We start from the raw sequence: 20,817 nt of genomic DNA, 5'->3' as shown, positions 1-20,817 counted from the left end.
AATGATGATTGATGTGAGGGCAGCCACATAAAAGAAGAATAGCAGCCCGCTCTATTTCTGTCCAGTGCAAATCCTTTTGTAAGAAACACTTAAGTCAAGCACAGAGGCTCATTCTTCAAGTGACGTATGTGGCTGGCCAATGAGTGACCACAGTGAGAAGGAAGAATTAACTCCTCAATTTCACAATGACATTTTAAATTGGTATCGTCTACTTTTGGATTCTGGGCTCTGCAGATCTTGCCTAAGCGAGTGAACTGAGACCCTTCCAAAGCCAAGGTGTTTGTACAATCAGGCAGGAATAGGTTCTCTTGGCACCATCTAGTGAGATCTCAGTCATTTTTCACTCCACAGCTGAAAAAGCAAAACACTAGCCTGTGAGGATTTTCCCTAAGTTTAGCTATTGTGAGACTGATGTCTGGCAAGTTGAATGTTCTTTCTTAAATTACTCTGAGGAGTAAGACTTGCTAATTATGCAACATTTAACAAATACAGTCAGCTGGCATTGTGGAGTCCACTCCAGTTTGTGGGTATGGCATCATCAGTAATAGCATAAAAGAAATACAGTATGTATAATATATCACCTTTCGATATAAGACTATACCAAGATCAAATCACTACTATTTAAACATGCCTTCAGTCATCTTGGCAAAGTCTCTGGCCAGGAGATGAAAGGTAGATAATGTGTGGAACAAATGCAAAGGTAAAAATATCTCTCAACTGTATAAATATTTAGTTTATACATATACACATACCCAGTGGTGGAAAATAAATAGTTTGAGGCACAAATCTTAGTTTAGTGTATGCATAAGAGAGAAAAATTGACAGAAGAAAAAGTAAACTTGGCTATTTTTGTTTTGTTTATTATTTCTTTTCTTCACTCTGCAGTGCTTGGATATCATGGTCTTCCTGTTTAAGCCTCCTGAGTTCTGAAATTAAAGATGAGAACGTCCATATCAGGCTGGCCTTGCTTCTGATTTACCATAAGCATTCAGCTTGGATGATCTGAGTCCACATTGCCTTTTATGTAGTGAAGTTTATATACCAGAATTGTATGGATTGTTGAATTTCTGATGTTACTGTCATTCTTCTAGCAACCTCACATGATGTAAAATGTAAATGAGTGGTTTATAAATTGGAGCTGCTGAAATTAAAAAAATTTCAAAATCAGTAAGTCATGATGTATTTGCATCAACATGAATTACTTCCTTCTCTTCCTCCCAATATTGATCTTCCTACCCCTTGGTCTAATATTGTTTTGAAAAATAAAAAACCTTCTAAAACACTGGTGAAAAACAAAGCAAAACTGGATTTCTTTGATTTTCCAACATGCAAGTAGTGCTTTAGTTAGCCCTTGCCTCAGCTGCGGAAAAATATTTGAGTCTTTTAAGGGAGTCAATGTTAATCCCTTGCTGCTTTACAAACCCCCAACTGAAAATAAAGCCTGAGGCTATATCATAGAGGCATTAGATTCCTATTGCTGCTGTGAGGAATTTCCACAAATACAGTGGCTTTCCACCAGGAGACATATGGTTGTCAGAATTCCTACCAGCAGCATCCTTTCTGAATCTCCAGGGAAGAACCCATTTCCTTGCTTTCCCAGCTAGGATTGGTCTTCTGCATTCTTTGACTCACAGCCCTTTCTACATTTTTATATTTTTCTTTTTTCATTTTTTATTTTCCTCAGTTTGTACTACATTTATTTATGTATTTGTAGGGGACAGGGAAGAATGTCATTAACTATGTATGGAAGTCAGAGGACAGCTTTAGGAAGTTATTTTCTTCCATTATGTGAGTTTTGAAAATTAAACTTGGGTCATCAGGCTTAGTGGCAAGTGCCTTTATCAGTGTTACCTTTTCTCATTTTAAATTTGTCACATATCATTTCATTCATTCATTCATTCAACAAATTACTAATGCGCTAAAACAATGGGGGTGTTGATATTATAAAATAATGGGTTTATCTGTATTTAATATGGATTCAGGAGACTAACAAAAGTCACATGTATAAGTGAAAAAATAGCCTATGCATGTAAAAAAATTGACTGTTGAAGCAGCTGTAAGAAAAAAAAGTAGAAGAGTTTGATCTGTTCAGGACAGTCAATAGCTATTGCTCTGGGGGGAGGAGGTAATTCTTGTAGGTAACATAACTTATACTAAGAACTGCAAGAAAGAGAGCCACTGGGGTATATTCACTGAGGTAGGGGTTAGAATGCAGGGAGGTTTGGGAATGGCAAACGCCATGAAGAGCCACCTAAGTCATTTCAAGATTGGGTCTTTAATTGTATGAAAAATAGGTTTACACAGGTTTTATGATCTGAGGAGAGGTTTCCTTGAGTATAAACTACACAAAATAGAAGTATGTGAAAGTGAAATTTACAGTTGACAATACAAGGTAGCAGGATTTGCTTATTAATTTTGGAAGACTATTTATCAAGAGAGATATCATAAAAAAATCTGATGGATAATGTTTCCTTTTCCCTTTTGTTTATTTGCATTGAGCAGAGAAAACCGAGGAATCTTCTCTTCAAAATTGTAACATAAACAACATTGTTCAATGCAACCTTTGTAGATACAATATTTCAAGCATTAAGAACTGTTCTTAGCTAGAAAGAAGTCAGTGTTGGACAAGCCTGGATGAATTTAATGCCATTTTGATGTCCTGCTGCCTGAAACTGCACCCCCTGAGACTTAGGTGATGTGAGATTTGAATGCAGTGAAGGGTGCTATTTCTCAGAGTCAATTCTGTGTAAAACAAACGCAAAAGGAATTTCTATCATAAGTAACACACTGTTGCTATATAGAAGTAGAGATATTTGAAAATAAAGAAGCACAAAGGCATGACTTCCTGTGTGAAGGATGATAGTGCCAGGCATGGGTAAACCACTGTTTCAACAGACAAGGTTCTCAGAAAAGTAAAGGGAGGACAGTGACTTGAATTCACATGCAAACTTAAAACAACTTTTCAAACAAAAAGGATGGAAATAGTCTATCTGTAAGTACTGAGAGAATTTACTTTTACTTTGAGTTTTAAATTCAGAAGCAGTAGCAGAAGCAGAATGATTTTAGGAAATCCATTCATGTTGAGTCATGGCATGAAGGAATACTCATCGACATATAGAAAACATAGTCTGGCTTGATTGTATTTTGCACACAACTGGTCACTCAGTAATGATGAATAATGAAGTAGAAAAAATAAAAATCCAACAGCATGCTAGCACTATAGAAAAATGACTCTAGGCAAAGAACTGAAATGCATCACATAAGCCTTGGCTTTTTGAAGAAAAACTTGTTACATTTGTGAAGGTGGCCAACTCCATCCCTGATATCACCACAACAAGGCTGGGACAGAATGGACTAGTACATTATTGATAATTTCCCCTGATACTTAGGTGGGTTGCCAGTGATAGCTAAGATCAATGAGGAATGCAAGACCTTCTCCTTTATAGAACCTTCCATGAACAATGAACAACGTAACGGCAAAGCTGTTGGGTAAGCTGGCATGTTTCAGTGTACCTTCGAAGTGCTGCAAGTATCAGCAGTGAAATTGGAACCACTGGGGTTGACTCACACTATCTAAGTGACATAGAATTTTGCCCTAATTGTTAAAATTGTAATTTCCTTTAGAAATTAGTAAGGTTTAATACACATTACTAAGTCATATGTATATCATATCCATAGAAAAGTATGTATGCAAATGTATAATATGGTGAATTTTCACAGTGTGGATAATTTATAACCAGATAACCCACTTGCAGATCAAATCAGTACCCAACAATCTCTTTATTGTCTTTTCCCAAAGAAACCACTATTCTGTGGTTCATTTTTTTATTGAGATGAAAATATGATTACATCATTTCTCCCTTCCCTCCCACCAAACCTTCCCATATATTGCCCCCTTGCTCTCCTTCAAATTCATGTCCTTTTTCTTTAATTGTTGTTACATGTGTACACATACACATACACACACACACACACACACACACACACACACACACACACACACATCCCTAAATACTACCTGCTTGGACCACATAATGCTATTTGTGAATATGTTTATAGGGATGACCATTTGGCATTGGAAAAACAACCAAATGGGGATGATCATATCTCCCACTCTGAATATCTCCTAGTTGCCTGCAGTTCTCTGAGCGAGGTTGAAGCCCCATGGCCTTCACCCATCCACTTTGGCATGCCCATTGCTCTTGTCCTTGTTAGGTTCACGTTTAGGCAGTTATGTAGGTGAGACTCCAACCACAATCACCAGGAGACACAATCTCATAGCAAATTCCCTTATCCTCTGGCTCCTACAATTTTTCCTTACTCTCCTATGCAATGTTCCTTGAGCTGGGAACTGGGAGCTGTTCCACAGATGTATCTAATAGGGCTGGATTCCCTAACCCCACATCTTGATTGGCTGTGGCCTTCTTCAGTGATGTCTGCTTGTTGCAAGGAGAAATCTCCTTCATGAGGAGTGAACACCATACCTATCCCTATTCATGGATATAAGAACAATATCTAGAGTCTAGCTAGGGATTATGCTGGCCCAGCAAAGCAGGATTTTAACACCAGAGATTAATAATAGCGATTCTTCTTGATTGTATATATCAGTAATTGAATATGCTATAATTCCCATAGCTATTCTTCCTGTGCCAGTTAGTGTATTTTACTTTTGTCATTTGAGACAGGGTGCTGTTTTGTAACTTGCACTGCCTTGAACTTACTAAGTAGACCAAGCCGGTCAGGAACATGCATGCACCATGTTTCTGCCTCTGCCTACTTAGTCATGGGATGATAGATATGTACTTCTATGCCCATCTATGACTATATGTAAATTATATTGGAAAGTTCATTGAGACACTTCCAAGAATGCATATAATATACTTTAATCACATCCAGACCTCCATTACTCTTCATGTCCCTTTTCCTCATAATCCCTTTTCCTTTCCCTAATAGTCCCATTCTCCTTTCATATCGTCAGTCTTATTTTGCTCATGATTCCACATAATATAGAAATCATGATCCTTACATTTCTTGGTTGGCTCATTTTCTATGCTAATTTTTGACATGCATGACTATTACTCTACTACACTATTCTTGTATACAATAATTTATAATACTTATACATCTGCTGGGTATATTCCAAAGTGTTTTACTACTGAGTCATAGATATGTAACATTAGCCTTCAATAGCCTACAGAGCTATATTCTCAATGGTTTTACACATTTCCCACACAAACATGAAGTGCTGGAGTGCCATCAGCTGTCACTGCCATGTGAATGAAAATTTTCTCATTTGCATAGGCTTGTTATGGTTTCTTACTATGGTTTTTATTTTTAATTTTTTTCAATCACAAAAGTAATAAAGTAAGTTATTCACACTTACTGGCAACTTGTAAATCATTTCATGAAATTTTTTTCTCCATTTATCTTATTGAATTTCACAAGGTTTTATATATTCCCACAGAGAACCTTCCATCTTGAAGGGAAGCTCATAAGACACAGCATGTTCTAAAGAGAGGTGAATTACTCCATCCCACAGAAAAGCTCCTTAAGCTCAGGAAGTAAACCATGTGAGGGCTTCAAGAAGTCCCTGAAACTGACCAGATTTAGAAAGGCACCCTCTCCCCAAGAATGTATAATCTGTAAGGATTGCTGAAAGGTATTCTTGGACATGCTGAGTACCTAAAGGAGGCTCAGACCTGCTGAGATATCTGGAAGAAAAGACAAACTGAGTTTCATGGAAGAAGAGGAAACTACCTGAGCTGCCTGGAGGATGCAGAGACAGGATGAGCTGCCTAGAAAGGCTCAAACCAACTGGGCTGCCTGAAAGAGACACCCTCCATTCTGTCAAGATGCCTTCAAGTTGGGCAGTGTGCTCCAAGTTCCCCACTTTGGTGAGCTGCCACCTATGCTGGGGTTGGGCTAGTAATGTAGTTGTCTTTGAGTCCCTCCTGCTCCTGTAAGCCCTCACTCCATCCAATAAAGCCAATTGGTTCATCAAGTTGGACTTTGGTGATATCCTTTCTTTGGTCTGAGGTCAGTTCCTTATCTGGAGTGAGTGGATGTTTGTTCACATCTCATCAATAATTGGTCACACAACAATTCTAAATTTGAATTCCTGTGGTATGTGTATTTACGTCTTCTGCCTTTCTATGGGCTTAGACTTTTACTCACTTTGTGGAAGTTTTTGATTGAGAGTCTGTGGTAAAGTTCAACAGAGTTTAATTTACGTATCTTCCTATTTACAATTAGTGCTACTATACCATCTTTAAGCAGAAAACTCTTGGAAAATAAATTAAAAAAATGAGAACACGTGGATGAACATATGAAAAAAATCCTACTTGAATTTCCTAAAAGAATCATTTTTAGAAGATATCTAAAAAAGATATCTACATGCTTATGTAATAGTGTCTGAATGTGCATCTGTGTGTGTGTGTGTGTGTGTGTGTGTGTGTGTGTGTGCAAATGTGTGTTGTGTTATGGAGACAATACCCATTTTCCCATATGCATATCCAGTTAAATCAACATCACTTCTTGACTAGACTACTCTTTTTATATATAGCACCTAATATCAGTTTCATATATTATGGTTCTTTTGTCCTCTTTTTTTGCAAGAAGTCCTGAGACTTGGAGTGAGATATGAATGTCTGATTTAGGGCTGAGCACTCTACAGTCTTTCATTTTCTGCATGTTGGCCACTTGGTGGAGTCTCTGATATTCCCACCTATTGCTAGGAGAAGCTTCTCTGATGAAGGTTGAGACATGCTCTGATTTTTGAGCAAAGCAACAAATCATTAGAAGCTGCTTTGATACTATGTCCATTTAGCAGAATAATAGTATTGGCTTCTTCCTTAGGGTTTAGGACTCATCTATCCAGAGATATTTTTAAAATACAAATGGCATATCAGTGTGTCTCATGACTATATATGCAGAAAATTGCAGATTTAAAAAAAACAGACTCAATTTGTAGTATAGAGAGCACAGAATGATTGTATGGTTCCATTTTCGTTATTCAGAGTTGGTGAGACCTTATTAAAGTAGCCTGGACTAGTCTCCCATTCCTTAACCAAACCCTTTACTTAACTGAATCACAAGCCATCACACATTTTGCTTCCTGATTTCTTCCAACTTCATTTGCCTCTTATCAAAACTTTTCCTTCCTTTGTCTTCAGAATGAAGGAATCTGTCAACTGTAATTCCCAGTATTTCTGTAACAACACTTAGGCAGCCCTGAGGGAACTGCTCTGGGAATACCATGCTCCCTACTGGATTAGTTTCTGAATTTTTAAACTCAAGATTCTTGGTGAAGTTAGACCATTCTGGCTTTCCATGGCTTCTCTAATGGAAAATGGACAGACTCCTACATCACTGAAAATTACATTAGGACTGAAATTATATTAAATATTAAACACTACCCATCTAGTCACACCGACTCAGGCAAGAATAATAGAAAATAAATTTGAAGTTAAAGCTTAATGTGCCTGGTTTTATTGGTGATTGCAATCCCATAGGAGCAATTCAGAGGGATTCAAATCACCAGCAAAGCACAAGAAATAAATGTTTGCTGGAGATACAGGAAGGATGCAGCTGGGTAGCCAGGCTGACTGTTGCTTGTCTCATTTCTCTGAGTATTCAAATAGAAGCTGTGGGTTCCACTGCTCTGCAAATAGTACATTCAAGGTTACATAGAGAGTGGTTTAATTCCAGTTAATGTTGGACTCCGAGGCTTCATTGGTCAAATGATTTTTATTTTTGTTGTTGTTGTTGTAATTTTGGTTTTCTCTGTGGAAGGTGAACTTTCATTCATTTGCAAGTGCCTCATCAACCTAATTCAGTTCTAGACAGTGACATCTAGGCTTGCCAAATGCTGCAGAGAACTTTGTGTGAGTGCAGAGTAGTAGAAGTAGCAATATTCATGCTGCAACTGTTAGGGGTAGAAGATATACAAAAGCTATGTAAAGTTGACAAATGAAAAACTGGAACTAAAAATTGACCTGGAAATGGCAGTTGAGTTAGAAAACATCTGAGCTGGGAGTAGATGGCAATACTTGGGGCATGGTGCTCACACCTGTAATCTCAGAATGCACCAAATTGAGACAGGAGGAATTCATGTATGAGGAAAGCATAAGCTACACAGTGAGACCCTGTCTAGTAAACAATAATAATATCAGCAGCAATATTTTATTGCAGATATATTAATATAGTCTGTGTTTGCCTAGGAACCCCTGAGACTATATTGAGTATTTCTACTATTGCTTTATTAATGAATAAAATAAATTTATTTACTGGTATTTTTAATTTAGTGCTTAAAACAGTTAAAACCATGCCCCTGTCTTCATTTTTATAACAATTCCATACTACTACACCCTTAGTACTTGGAAATCCTAGCACTCATCTTTGTCTAGCATGCCCACTCATATCCCTAATAATTAATTCTGCAGAAGATAACTCACAAGTTGTAATTCCAGCAGACCATGTTGATGACAATCTTTGCCAAAACCAACAATTGTACCCACATATGCCTTTGTTTCCCATTTTCTTTTTATAGCCTTTGCATACACTCATTATTTTTTAGTATGTCATGCACTTTTCATACATTATAAAACTTGAGGTGGTAAACAAAAATATGATTTATTTTAAATGCAGTGAAATAAATTTATAAATCAGCCAACATGGAATACTAAGTAGATATAACTAAGTTGAGAAAAAATGAGCAACACAGTCATTGCTTTTTAGGTCCTTTTAAAATTTGTCTTTTTATATCTAAGTTGTAACAATGCTGGAAACTATGTTAGTGCCATAAAGGATGGCTATTTCTTTTTATTGTCTTTATTTGAAGGTATTTAGAAAATGGATACAAAACTGACTTACATTCCTGGCTCTTAGTAAAACTTATGAGGAGTTCACTTTTCAGCACTACACTCTGCAATCCCAATGGGCCAAGAGGGTTATTATGTTCTTTCAACTCTTCAAATTCTAAGATGTCTGTTCTTGGCCAAAGCAGCTACATTAGGAAAGTATTTGGAAGAGGCCATGACCATTCTCCTTGGTAAAGAGAAGGTCCTGGGAGACACTTGGCCGAGCTGATGCTGGACAGTGATGCAGGAGGCAGCTAGTCATGGATAGAAAGCAAAGAATGAAGAACTACTCCCTCTAAGTACTGGCAAAAAAGTTAGGCTCATCTGGACCAATTACTCCGTTCTTACATTCACTGTATGTTAAATCAGTTTAGCACCACTCTATGTATGCACAGCGTCTACTTTGTTCTGCAGTTGAGTGTTAAAGCCCTGGACCCTACTCCACAGGCACCATAAATTTTCATCAAATTCTTCAGACTTTCAAAATGCAAACTGAAGCCTGAAACTGCCTTTACGATAGAATGGTTCATGGCTTATCCCCTGCAAGTCAGAGCTCAGATCCTAGAATAAGTATGTTTGAAGGCACTAGTCATTCTGGGATAACATGTTTTCATCATGTACTTTTATGCTAGCAGGTAATATGTTCACTGAATGTCTGTACTGAGAACTATACAGTCTAAGGTCGAGGTTGTCAATCCTTTTACTCTTTGGCACCATTTAAAAGATCCATGTCTCTTGTATGATGGGACTCTTGTATGACCTTTCAAACCAGTCTCTGAATGGTTATGATAGTTGGGTTTTAAATCTACAAAACTGGAGATGCAATCATTGAAAAAATAAAGAAGTATTTTCTGTTTTTCCAAGAGTCTAGGAGCAAGTTGTCATGGTTTAATGTTTCCCAACTAAAGAGAAAGCACATAGTCCTTAAGGAGCATCTCTGTTCAGTTGTGATAAATGTCTGAGGAGCATAATCTGCACCTGTCCTAGTGACTTTCTCTTGATGTGATTCAGACTAAAGGCAACTTAGGCAGGAACAGCTTTATTTTAGTTTACAGATTCCAGCACACCATCATGGGAGGCCAAGGCAGGAACTTAAGACAGAGACTTGAAGTGGAGACCATGGAGGAACACTGCTTAAATGCCTCACTTTCTTGTTTCCTCACTGTCTCATGCTCAGCTTGCTTTTTAGTACCACCCAGACCCACTTGCGTAGGCATGTTGCCACACCGTGCACTGGGCATTCTCAACATCAATCATCCATTATGGCAATCTACCACAGACATAGCCACATGCCAATCTGATATGGACAATCCCTCCATTGAGATTCTCTCAGATGACTCCAGGCTGTGGCAGATTGACAGCTGAAGTTACCTAGAACCCTGTCAAACAACTGACACCCTGGTAAACGCTTCCAGTTTTGCTGAGGTTTCAAAATTACTGAAGAGTAAGGACATCTTGGCTTATCACGGGACGAAGGAATTAGGGAGGACTAAGGAGGGCCTAAATAATAATGGAGCTAATAAAACCATGCAAACAAATTTGAGAGTACAAGGCACTGCATTATTCACATACTCTAGAGTGTCCCTGACTTAAGTAAATAGCACCACTTTGAATGTGAGCTGTATGCATACAATATTAAAGATAAAACTTCAAAGCTACAAGGCAGCGTTTTAAACAATTGATTCTAAACAAATGACTCCAGTGTGCTGCAGTCACGACTGCTGAGTCCTCAGACAAGCAGTCCCTCCACTCTCAAGGCCCCTGAGGCTCCAAAACTGGGAGGGCGGTAACATGTTTTTCTCATTTCTCTTCACTCCCTAAGTGCATTTTCAGTTTTTCTTCCTTGCTCTTAGAATATTGGAAATCATTACTGTTGCAGCAACACTCATTTTTGTACCATTATAAATACTGACATTTATTCTTAATGACTCAGTGCAGAAGCCAAAAAGCAATTACAATCGATTATATGTAGAAAGTTCTTTTTGTTATAATTATAGCATTTGTAGAAGTTCTAAGACCTGAAGCTCTAGTTGTCTTTGAAGGTAAATTCTCAATTATTAGTAAAATGCAAAATACAACTTTTAAAAGCAAGTTTCTTAATAAAAAACATCTCAAATATGCCATTCTCTTTTTCTTCCATTAGGATCCAATATAAAAATTCTTTTTTACTTTCAAAGACTCGTCCCCTAAATGTAGCAAAGATTTTCTTTTATTCTGACTTCTCCAAACAAATTACCTTATTAAAATGAAGTTTTAACATTGATTTCATATACATTCTTTTTAGCTTACCTGGAACTTCAAAATGTGATTTTTTTTTTCCCTGAAGCCCTTCAGGGCTAGTGCTTCCTATCAAAGTGGTTTCAAACAACCAAATATCTATGCTGCTGTTCCTTGTCAACTTATGTGTTTCTCTTTCCTTATCTTTTCCTATGACTGTGCTAAAAGAACAGGCTCATTATTAGGAAAGGAATGGGTCAGTATTATTTCTTTTGAATTATTCTCTAAACACTAACCCCTATTTCTAAACAAATATGGACTCTCCTTGCTTTACGCTTCATGATAAACTTCCACAGACCATAAGTTCATTATTGAAATTCCTACAATGGTCAAAGATTCATGATCACTTCTGGAATTATCTGGGTTGTCTTTTTTTTAAGTTTTGTTTAAAATTGTGTGTGTGTGTGTGTGTGTGTGTGTGTCTGTGTCTGTGTGTGTGTGTGTGTATCCATGTGTGAGAACGCACAAATATGTGTGCAGATATCCTCAAAGTCCGGAAGAGGATATCAGGTGACCTGGAGTTGGAATTACAGATCCTTGTGAGCCACCAGACACCGTGCTTAGTACCAATCTCCAGTTCTCTGCAAGAGCACTGTACATTCCTAACCAGTGAGCCACCTCTTCAGCCCTGAATTCTCCACTTTTAATCTTCCATTGTATTTTCTATTTGTTCTTTTAATGTAGGGTCATATTTATCTGTATCTTCTATTTGACTGTAGAAGGTGTTTGGTATACGGTTTGCTGTATACTGTATGTGCTGTATGTATAGTACAATGTATGCACATAATAGGCACTTCACAAATACTTGTTTATGGGAAATAACAACAAAATTTCCCTCTGATTGCCAATTGGGGAATTATAAAGAAAAAGGCCTGAGCTGGAGCAGAGCATGCATCAGCTTTTGTCATGGATGTCTGTTATTTTTAATGTTCCTTATTATATTTTTCTCCAGGCTTGAAGTGAGACAAAGCAGTTGTTGTCTTGAGGCCACTGTCAGATCTAAAAGTCCAACACAATCTTCTTTGTGCTGTACTCTCTGCTATAATTTGGAAGGAGAAGAAAACGACATGCCTTGCAGATTTTCTTAGATGTTTGCATAAACTAAATATTATGGAGCTACCTCTACGTCAAGTGGAGTAGACACAGGGGAGCCAGGTTATGTGAGGAAAACACTGGTAGCCTGCATCTATAAGGCTGCTTCTGAACGAGGTTAAGTTTTGACTCTGTAGGTTGACACAGCAAATTGCCCTCCCCAGTCTAGAGAGCCCTCATCTAAAGTGTTGGAGGATGAGCAAGAAACAATGTCTTCTATCTTAGAATAGGTTGAAAGATTGACTGTCTTCTAGCTGAGGCTCTTTTCTTACCCTGACTTTAGGCATGGATTCAAACTGAAAAACTATCACCTAGTCCCCTGGGTCTCTAGCTTACCTTCCAGAGATTACAAGGCCTACCAGCTTCCTGCTTTGTTTACTTCTCTGATTATTTTTAAAAATAAGGAGTGCTATGTAGTCTAGGCTATCCTTGAAATCAATATTCTCCTGCACTAACATCTTTAGTGCTAGGATTAAAGGCATGTGCCACTATATCATGCTTTAATGTGAAATGTTATTTTTTTCAATGTTGGGAATTGAACTCAGTACCTTGTGCATACTAGACAAATTTTCTATCACCATTCTGAATAGTTAGCTCTAGAGTATTAGTTTTAGATTGGAATAATTTCAAATACATAAAATTAATAAGTAAAAAATAATTCTGGGTATGATTATTAACCTGCTAAAATTTACAGCTATAATTCAAATAGATCTGAATTCTATGCCCAAATCATACAGGAGTAGGTTGTCTGGTTGTCATGCAAGGCTATATTCAAGCACCAGGGGGCAGTAGAGTATTTTCTTGTTGAAAATATAACCTCTGAATTCTTAATCTAAAAATTTCAATCTCTCACATTTAGCAAATGCCATTGTATGCAGATCCTTGGAGAACATGTTGAGGAAATTCATTAATAAATAATATTCATAAATCGGAGGCATTTAAAGTGCATGAAATTAGAGTTTGCTCTCTATAATGTAAATGATCCATAGCTACACATAGTTGTTAATTACCTTGTTAGTCAGACGTTTTTATCATTGCAGAATATTCTTTTGGATACCACAGCCAAAGGAAATAGAACACCATATCTTCTGAGAAGATGTGCCAGGGGGAAAAAATGATGTCAGCAATCAAAAAGAGAAGTTTTCAAGGAAGGAGTGATTCAACAGCACTGTGTTCTGACACTTAGAGGATTTCTTCTGCATGTTATACAAAGTCTCCAAGTTCCCAGTATTATAAGGTGATGTCATAAACAATGAGAGGGACCAATATTTCAAGTAAATGGAATACTGAATTTTAAGACATTGTGTGTCATCTTAAAATTAGCATAGAACCATTTCTGATTTCAATTTCTTGTTGTTTAAACTGTGAAAATTATTTCTAAGATAAAAATAAAATTAAAGATAAACCATGAGGACACCATATGATGGTGTTAACTGCTATCATGTACCTCTGCGGGGCATTTTATTCCTGCAAGATGTTCTTAGAGTTGGCCCTGACAGGATCATTTCAGGGTAAGAGAAAAAATCTAAAGTCAAATTTTGCAGGACTATGAAAGAGCAAATGAGATGAAAAAATGTCACACAGAAGCTATTTAAGAGAAAAGAAAAGAAAGGCTGGGGCCCATCGATCAAAGGTTGATTTTATTGCATCATCTCCTGAATAATTGATGGTCTGGTTCACAAACCTTGCGTAACAAAATATAAAGTTTGCTGGTTTTGTGCACCTGTGTCCTTTTTATGTAGAGACAGTGCATAGCATATTTGTAATTGAATGGAAGAATTTTGAAATCAAGAATAAGAAGGGAAAAATGATTCAAGAAACTGTCACAGAAAATGCATAAAGAAAGGAATCACAAAGAAAGAAGAAGCTCTGTGGAGGACTATAACATCTTCAGCCCTGTTCCTAAAAGGGAAGAGAGGTATCAGGTTGGGAGAAAAACCTGAGTGATCAGTCCAAGGAAGCCTGCAACATTGTTCTCAGGGCCTTGTATTTCTTCTCCATTTCACACTGGTGTTTTCCACACACCACTGTTAAGATGGTCTCTGTGAAGAAAAATGTTTCTGTTAAAACCTAGATTTTTAAACTAACTTATCAACACTTATTAGTTGGGACTCTAAGAGCTGATAGTGTTCAGTACTTTTAAACTATTCTTGCACATGCTTATTTGTGTCAAGACTAGAATTATTCAGAAAGGCTGCGATGTAGAATTACTCAAAAGATTTTTAAATATTTAGTGCATCTGGGAACTTTCTTTATATTTGCTACTCATGATACATAATTTATTTGGCCCCTTTCTCCAGCATATCCAGAGTCCTCATTGTACTTTGTATAAGTTCCTGGGAAGCGTGATTATTTATGATGTGGTACTATTATTTTCTGTAGCCTGCTCATCTTGATTTGACTCTAAATAGGCATATGGACCTCAATCTCTGATCATACTTTTGCTCTAATTGTTCTGTAATAAACCCCAAAGCTGTAGCATTTATTAAGTAATTATCATTCAGAAGCCTTGTGTTAGTGAAGTCATTTAATCTTCTATAACTTTGGATGTAGGTGCACTATCATGCTTTCCAGGTAGCAAAATAAATGCAATAATTCTTGGGTCTCTGACAACCATTAGTTTTGCTATTTGCTCCTATTGTTCTTCAGCCAAAGCAGACAAAAGACTTCTAGATTTCTAAGAAGACAGTACTTACGACAAGAAAGAGGCATGTTCTCTGATTCCTTGGGAATTATCTTCTGGGAAGAATATCTCAGTCGATTAAATAATGACACCATTGACAGCAATTGGAATAGGCTATGTGAATGCCTGTAACTGGTTTCAGTAACTGGGGTCCTCCAGCTCTTAAATATGCCTGGTAACAGCTGCAGGGAGACTAACTCAGAAGCCATGATAGTCAAATGTTATTGGAGAAGACGTCTCACAAGTGATGGTTAATTCTTCCAGATTTATGTAATATGCTGAAGAAAAAAAATATTTATGTTCTGTTGTAAACATGTCAAAATGATGAATTTTGACAATTAATTATTGGGGTCTAGCTGGTCTGCTGTTTCTTTCTCAGGCACAAACTCTGACTGAATTATAGCTACGTCACTGAGATGTTACTTCGGAAAACTGTGGGAACTACATACAGCCTAGGAAGAATGTCCTCAGGGGCAAAACAAGACCACAAGGGCGGAGAAGTGTGAAAGGTGTCCAAGAGACCATTTGCTCAAGCTCTGCTTGCAATGCTGTTTCGTTAGTAGCTAGCTAAACAATATATAGACAATATTGAAAAAAATAAAAATTGTTAAAATCTGAAAAAAAAACCAGAATCCTGTGTCTCTGCTTACATTGTGCTTTCCAGATCCCTCGGTCACCATAGCCATTAACTTTGTACTCCAGCTGAGATTTGCTGTGTAAAAGGAACATTCTACTCTCTCCCGCACCCCACCCCCAGCACCCACAAGTCCCGGAACATTCCATTCTGGACTCACCATGGATTCTTTGAAGATTGGTTCCATACTCCAGCTGCAGTTCTGATGGATGGGTCTCAAAAGACCTTCTCATTGTTTTTGAAAGGAAAACAGCCATGTCTGTGAGAGTGGCCAACAGAGATCCTCTGTCTAGAGAGTTTCCTGAAAAAGTGGTGGACTGTGGAAGGAGAGCGAGAGTTTCTCAGCTACTCATAAACACAATGTTACATAACAAGGCAGAAGACAGATAGAGCTCTGGCAGCCTTGCTAGACCTTCCCCTCATCCTGCTCAGGTGAAAAGTTAGGGAGTGTCATCTCTTCAGAGTCTTTCCTTGAGTGAATTTTCTGTAAAATATGTAACTCCACATTGTTGGTCTTAAAGTGACTTAGACAAAGCCAAAGATCCTTATAAGAAGTAGAATATTAGTATAGCTCCATATTTGCTGATCACTTTCCTTAAAATTGTACATAGATTATTGTTAATTTGTTTTATTAAGGCAAAACATAGTTTAAGAGCTTACGCTTTCATTAAACCATTCATTCTGCCTGAATACTCTTTCAAGCTACAAAATCTTTCCATTCTTTTGGCTGTCATTTAGCTTGAAATTAATTGAGCTCTATTTGATCATATTTGGAGGTGAAGTATTGATGCTGACCTCTGATGACCCATAAGTTTCCAATAGTATCTCCATCATTTCTAAACTGAAAACTGATTGTCATCACTCTTCTTCTCTTTTCTTGTTAACACACTGTCAATGTGGCAAGAGATGACTGGTTCACTGGTTCAATCCACAGTGGCTGGATTCACTATTATGATTCTTCTAAATCAAAAGGAGAGCACACATTGTATAAACATACTTGTTTTATATGAAGATAATATTATAATATTATATTTTATATTATATATTATAGTAGTATAAAACTAATATTTGCTAATATATGCTGTGGGATAATGCTTTTGTACACTGGTTTAATAAAACGCTGATTGGCCAGTAGGCAGGCAGGAAGTATAGGCAGGATAAGCAGACAAAGAGCATTCTGGAGGAGGAAGGCTGAGTCAGGAGACGCCAGCCTGCCATCCAAGGAGCAGCATGTAATGGCACACAGGTAAAGCCATGAAACACATGGCGACATATAGACTAACAGAAATGGACTGAGTTTAAGTGTAAAAGCTAGTCAGTAGTTAGCCTGAGCTAATGACCAAGCAGTTTTAATTAATATAAGCCTCTGTGTGTTTACTTGGGTCTGAGTGTCTGCAGACTGGGCGGGACACAGGAAAACTTCAGTTACAAGTATATATATATTAGCTAATGTTAGAAGGGCTTCTAAATTTTTTAAATTTAACTTTTAATTTTCTCTTGCTTTGAATTGTCCCAAGGTGTATACTGTTTCTGTTGCCTGAGCTGTATGTCCTCAGAACAGATATGTGTCTGGCACATCCATTCTGATCATTAAAAAGTAGTCCTTGCATTTCCTGTGTGTGACATGCCTATTGGATCATGGGGACTTGCTTTATGGTGCCTCATGCTTACTCTTCAGGACAGCCTGCTTATCTTAAGTGTCACTCTCAGCTCAGGAACTTGTATGTTTGCTTCTTCCTGGACATAACCTGTTTTCCAGTAACTTCTGAAGCAAGAATGGACGTGAGTATTTTAAATGTGTACAAACGGGATTTTTGACAACTTCTATGTCTGAAAAGGATCTGTGTCCTCTTGTATTGACTAGTAACTTGGCTCTGTATACATAGTAGATTGGAAATAATTTTATTTAGGAATTTAAACATACCAATATGTTCCTGTGGGTTTCCATGCTGAAACTGGCAAATTTCGAACCAATTCCTTGATCTTTTATTTTTTTTATTTTTATTTTTATTTTTTTGGTTTTCCGAGACAGGGTTTCTCTGTGTAGTTTTGCGCTTTTTCCTGGAACTCGCTTTGGAGACCAGGCTGGCCTCGAACTCACAGAGATCTGCCTGCCTCTGCCTCCCAAGTGCTGGGACTAAAGGCATGCGCCACCACCGCCTGGCTCCCTGATCTTTTAATCTGTATGTTTTATTAGAATAATAAAACCATGCATTTACAGTTATTTTTCTGGTTTTATTTCAAGAAAATAATGTGGATAATGTGTAGTTTTTTCCCACTTCTCCTATACTTTCTTATTTTATTTAGTGTTGTTTTATTTTACATTTATGGGTGTTTTACCTGTGTGCCACATGTGTGCTTGGTGCCTGCAGAGGCCAAAAGAAAGTGTTGGATCCCTTAGAACTGAAGTTTGGATGACTGTGAGCCATCATGTGGCTGCTGATAATTGAACACCTGTCTTTTGCAAGAACAACAAATGCTCTAAACCACTGAGCCATCTCTTCTATATTCTAAGGTCCTTGCTTATCTTTCATGGATTCAGAGGCTTTGGAGAGCCTAGCTTGGCTGTCAGTGTGTGTGTGTGTGTGTGTGTGTGTGTGTGTGTGTGTACGCACATGTGTATGTCCATGTACAAGCATGTAGACACCAGAAGATGACATTGGGTATCATCTCTAATCACTCTCTACCATATTATTTTTGAAACATTTTACTACATTTATTTATTTAGTGTATACAAGGATGGCACTGATGCACACATGCACACAGGACCGGGTGCATGTGTGGAGGTCAGTAGAAATTTTATGGGAGTTGGTTCTCCTCTACTGTGTTTGTTCCAGTGATCTCACTCAGCCTGGCAGTAATTGCCTTTCTTTACCTGCTGAGCTATCTCTTAGAACTATGCACATTAATTAAGGCAGAGTCCCTGAATAATCATCAGTTTCTTGACTTGACTTGCTGGCTGGCCAAGAAGCCACAAGATCATCTATCTTGTCTTCAGCTCCCCAACACCATGTTCCTATTTTTTTTTAATGTGGGTTGTAATGATACAACTCAGATCTGTACCAAGTTAACAAGCACTTAATTGACTAAACCCTCTCTCTGGCCTCTCAATTGGGTTTTGAAAACATGATCTCTCACTGAATCTCGAGTGCTTGCTGATTGGCCAGACTAAGTTTGCCAGCAAGCCCCTGAGATCCTCTGTCTCTGCCTTTCTAGCCCCTGGATTACAAGCATACACATCAAGCACTTAGCCTCTTCTCTTTTAATATGGGTTCAGGGGTTCAAAACTTCAAACTCAGGGAAATGATCCCCAGCCTTTTGCCTGACATTTTCTACTCAGGTTGGGTCTACACATTTGCCAAGCACCATGGTCATTTCGCTGATCAGTCTGCCTGAAGAAATGACACAAATACAACAAACTGACCAGGCATGATAAAGGTTATTCATGTATTGGAATTTTTCTGATAATTGCTTATAATGAGTCTGGAACTGGAATTTAGAAAGAATGATTACAATAATAAAATTCCATTTTCTTTTTCTTTTTCAAAATTTGACATTACGGTTTTGAGCCTAGAATGTAATAGCTGAACCATCTAGCTACAACCCATAGAACAACAGAGAATAGATATAAAGCATGTGACTGCCAAATACAGATTGATCTTGCTAGGAAAGGGAAATAGAATAGATAATTATGGATGGATAGGGTGTGCTGAAACAAGAGGATCAGGTGATCTGGTAATCACTTAAACTTTCATTTTCTTATATTTGTATTAATTCTTTCAGAATTTCATACAATACATTTAGATCAGAAAGAGAGTGGTGAGGGAGGGGACATAGGGAGGGACAGCTAAATAAAAGGCCATTTGAGTGGTGCTATGGAAACTTAATACAGTAGAGGCTTCCAAAAATATATACCTGTATGAAGACAAGCTCCAAATAATGTAGTGACCGAGTCCCAACTGGTCACCTCTTGTCACCAAATAAAGCAAATGAAGCTTCTAGTACTGGGATTGGGTTACACCAACTGAGTTGCTGGCTAAAGGGGGCCAATGGAAATTCCTCCAAAGAATCCTGGCTGTTCCATGACAATAGGTTTCTCTCTACAAACTGACCAAAAGGCCCCACTGCTGAAGACAACAGTTACACAACTCATTGAACATGGAGAAGTGAGCTGGTGCCTACAGAGAGCCTTTACTCCTATGTTTTAGTGTATTTGGTAAAGTAGGGTACTCTATACATTAACAAAAGAGAAACCTATAGACCAAGTCAGCCACAATCCTTAAATCTATGGTAATGTCTTGCCTACAAGGTGTACTGGGGCAATGGTGGCAAGAAGCTTGTGGGAATAACCAACCAATATCTGATTTGACTTAAGGCCTGCCTCTTGAGGTAAAACCCATACCCAAATATGGTTGGTTGACCAAGAACCAGAAACTAGATAGCCCAGAGAACTATCTATATAGACTAAACAAACTAGTCTAAAAACAAACAAAAAACAAAACATTAAGTTAAAATGACTCTTATTGACATTCTGATATACTCATAGATCCGTGCCTGGTTAAGCCATCATCAGAGAAGATCCTTTGACAGCATTAGGAACAAGCACAGTCTCACAGCCAGGCATTAGGGAGAGAGAGAGAGAGAGAGAGAGAGAGAGAGAGAGAGAGAGAGAGAGAGAGACAGAGAGAGAGAGAGAGAGAGACTTTGGAACACTCAGCCCTAAACAGGTTGTCTCCATCAAATACTTCCCCTAGGGCTGAGGAAACCCTGCAGAAGAGGAGGCAGACAGAGTATAGGAGCCAGACGGGATGGAGGACACCAGGAAGCCAAGGCCCTCTAAATCAACATGATCAAAGTTCATATGAACTCACAGACACTGAGGCAGCATGCACAGGGCCTGCACAGGTCTGCACCGTTCCTTTGTGCATGGCTTCCAGTTTAGTATTTTTATGTGATTCCCAAGTGTGAGAATGAATGATTCTCTGATTCATTTGCCTTCTCTTGGGCTTGTTTTCCTTCTGTTTGATTGTCTAGTCTAAATCTAACATGTTCGTTTTTGTTTTATCTGCTTATATTTTATTTTGTTGGGTTTTATCATTATCTCTTAGAAACCTGGTCTTTTGTAATGAAAGACAGAAAGGGAGTGGATCAAAATGGGAGAGAGGGTGGGGAGGAGCAGGGAGGAGTAGAGGGAGGAGAAACCATAATCAAGATATATTATTTGAAAAAAGAATGTATTTTTAATAAAAGGGAAAAGATATTTTTTATGTCTC

The 20,817-nt window shown here is 37.9% G+C and overlaps 1 long non-coding RNA gene across 3 annotated transcripts; it reads right to left on the bottom strand.

Moving 5' to 3' along the window:
• Nucleotides 1–13,850: 13,850 nt before the first annotated feature.
• Nucleotides 13,851–19,590, bottom strand: LOC131908101 (uncharacterized). Of its 3 annotated transcripts, none has more exons than XR_009378546.1 (5): nucleotides 19,460–19,590; nucleotides 16,340–16,504; nucleotides 15,705–15,861; nucleotides 14,924–15,188; nucleotides 13,851–14,269 (listed from the first exon to the last, which is right to left on the bottom strand). It is a non-coding gene; the product is annotated as an uncharacterized LOC131908101 (long non-coding RNA). The 3 variants fall into 3 exon arrangements; XR_009378544.1 differs by having other exon boundaries at nucleotides 15,705–15,845; XR_009378545.1 differs by lacking the exon at nucleotides 14,924–15,188 and having other exon boundaries at nucleotides 15,705–15,845.
• Between the last annotated feature and the right edge of the window lie 1,227 nt (nucleotides 19,591–20,817).

The sequence above is a fragment of the Peromyscus eremicus genome, chromosome 4 (genome assembly GCF_949786415.1).
Source record: "Peromyscus eremicus chromosome 4, PerEre_H2_v1, whole genome shotgun sequence".
Lineage (NCBI taxonomy): Eukaryota > Metazoa > Chordata > Mammalia > Rodentia > Cricetidae > Peromyscus > Peromyscus eremicus.
This window is presented reverse-complemented; position numbering and strand designations above follow the sequence as displayed.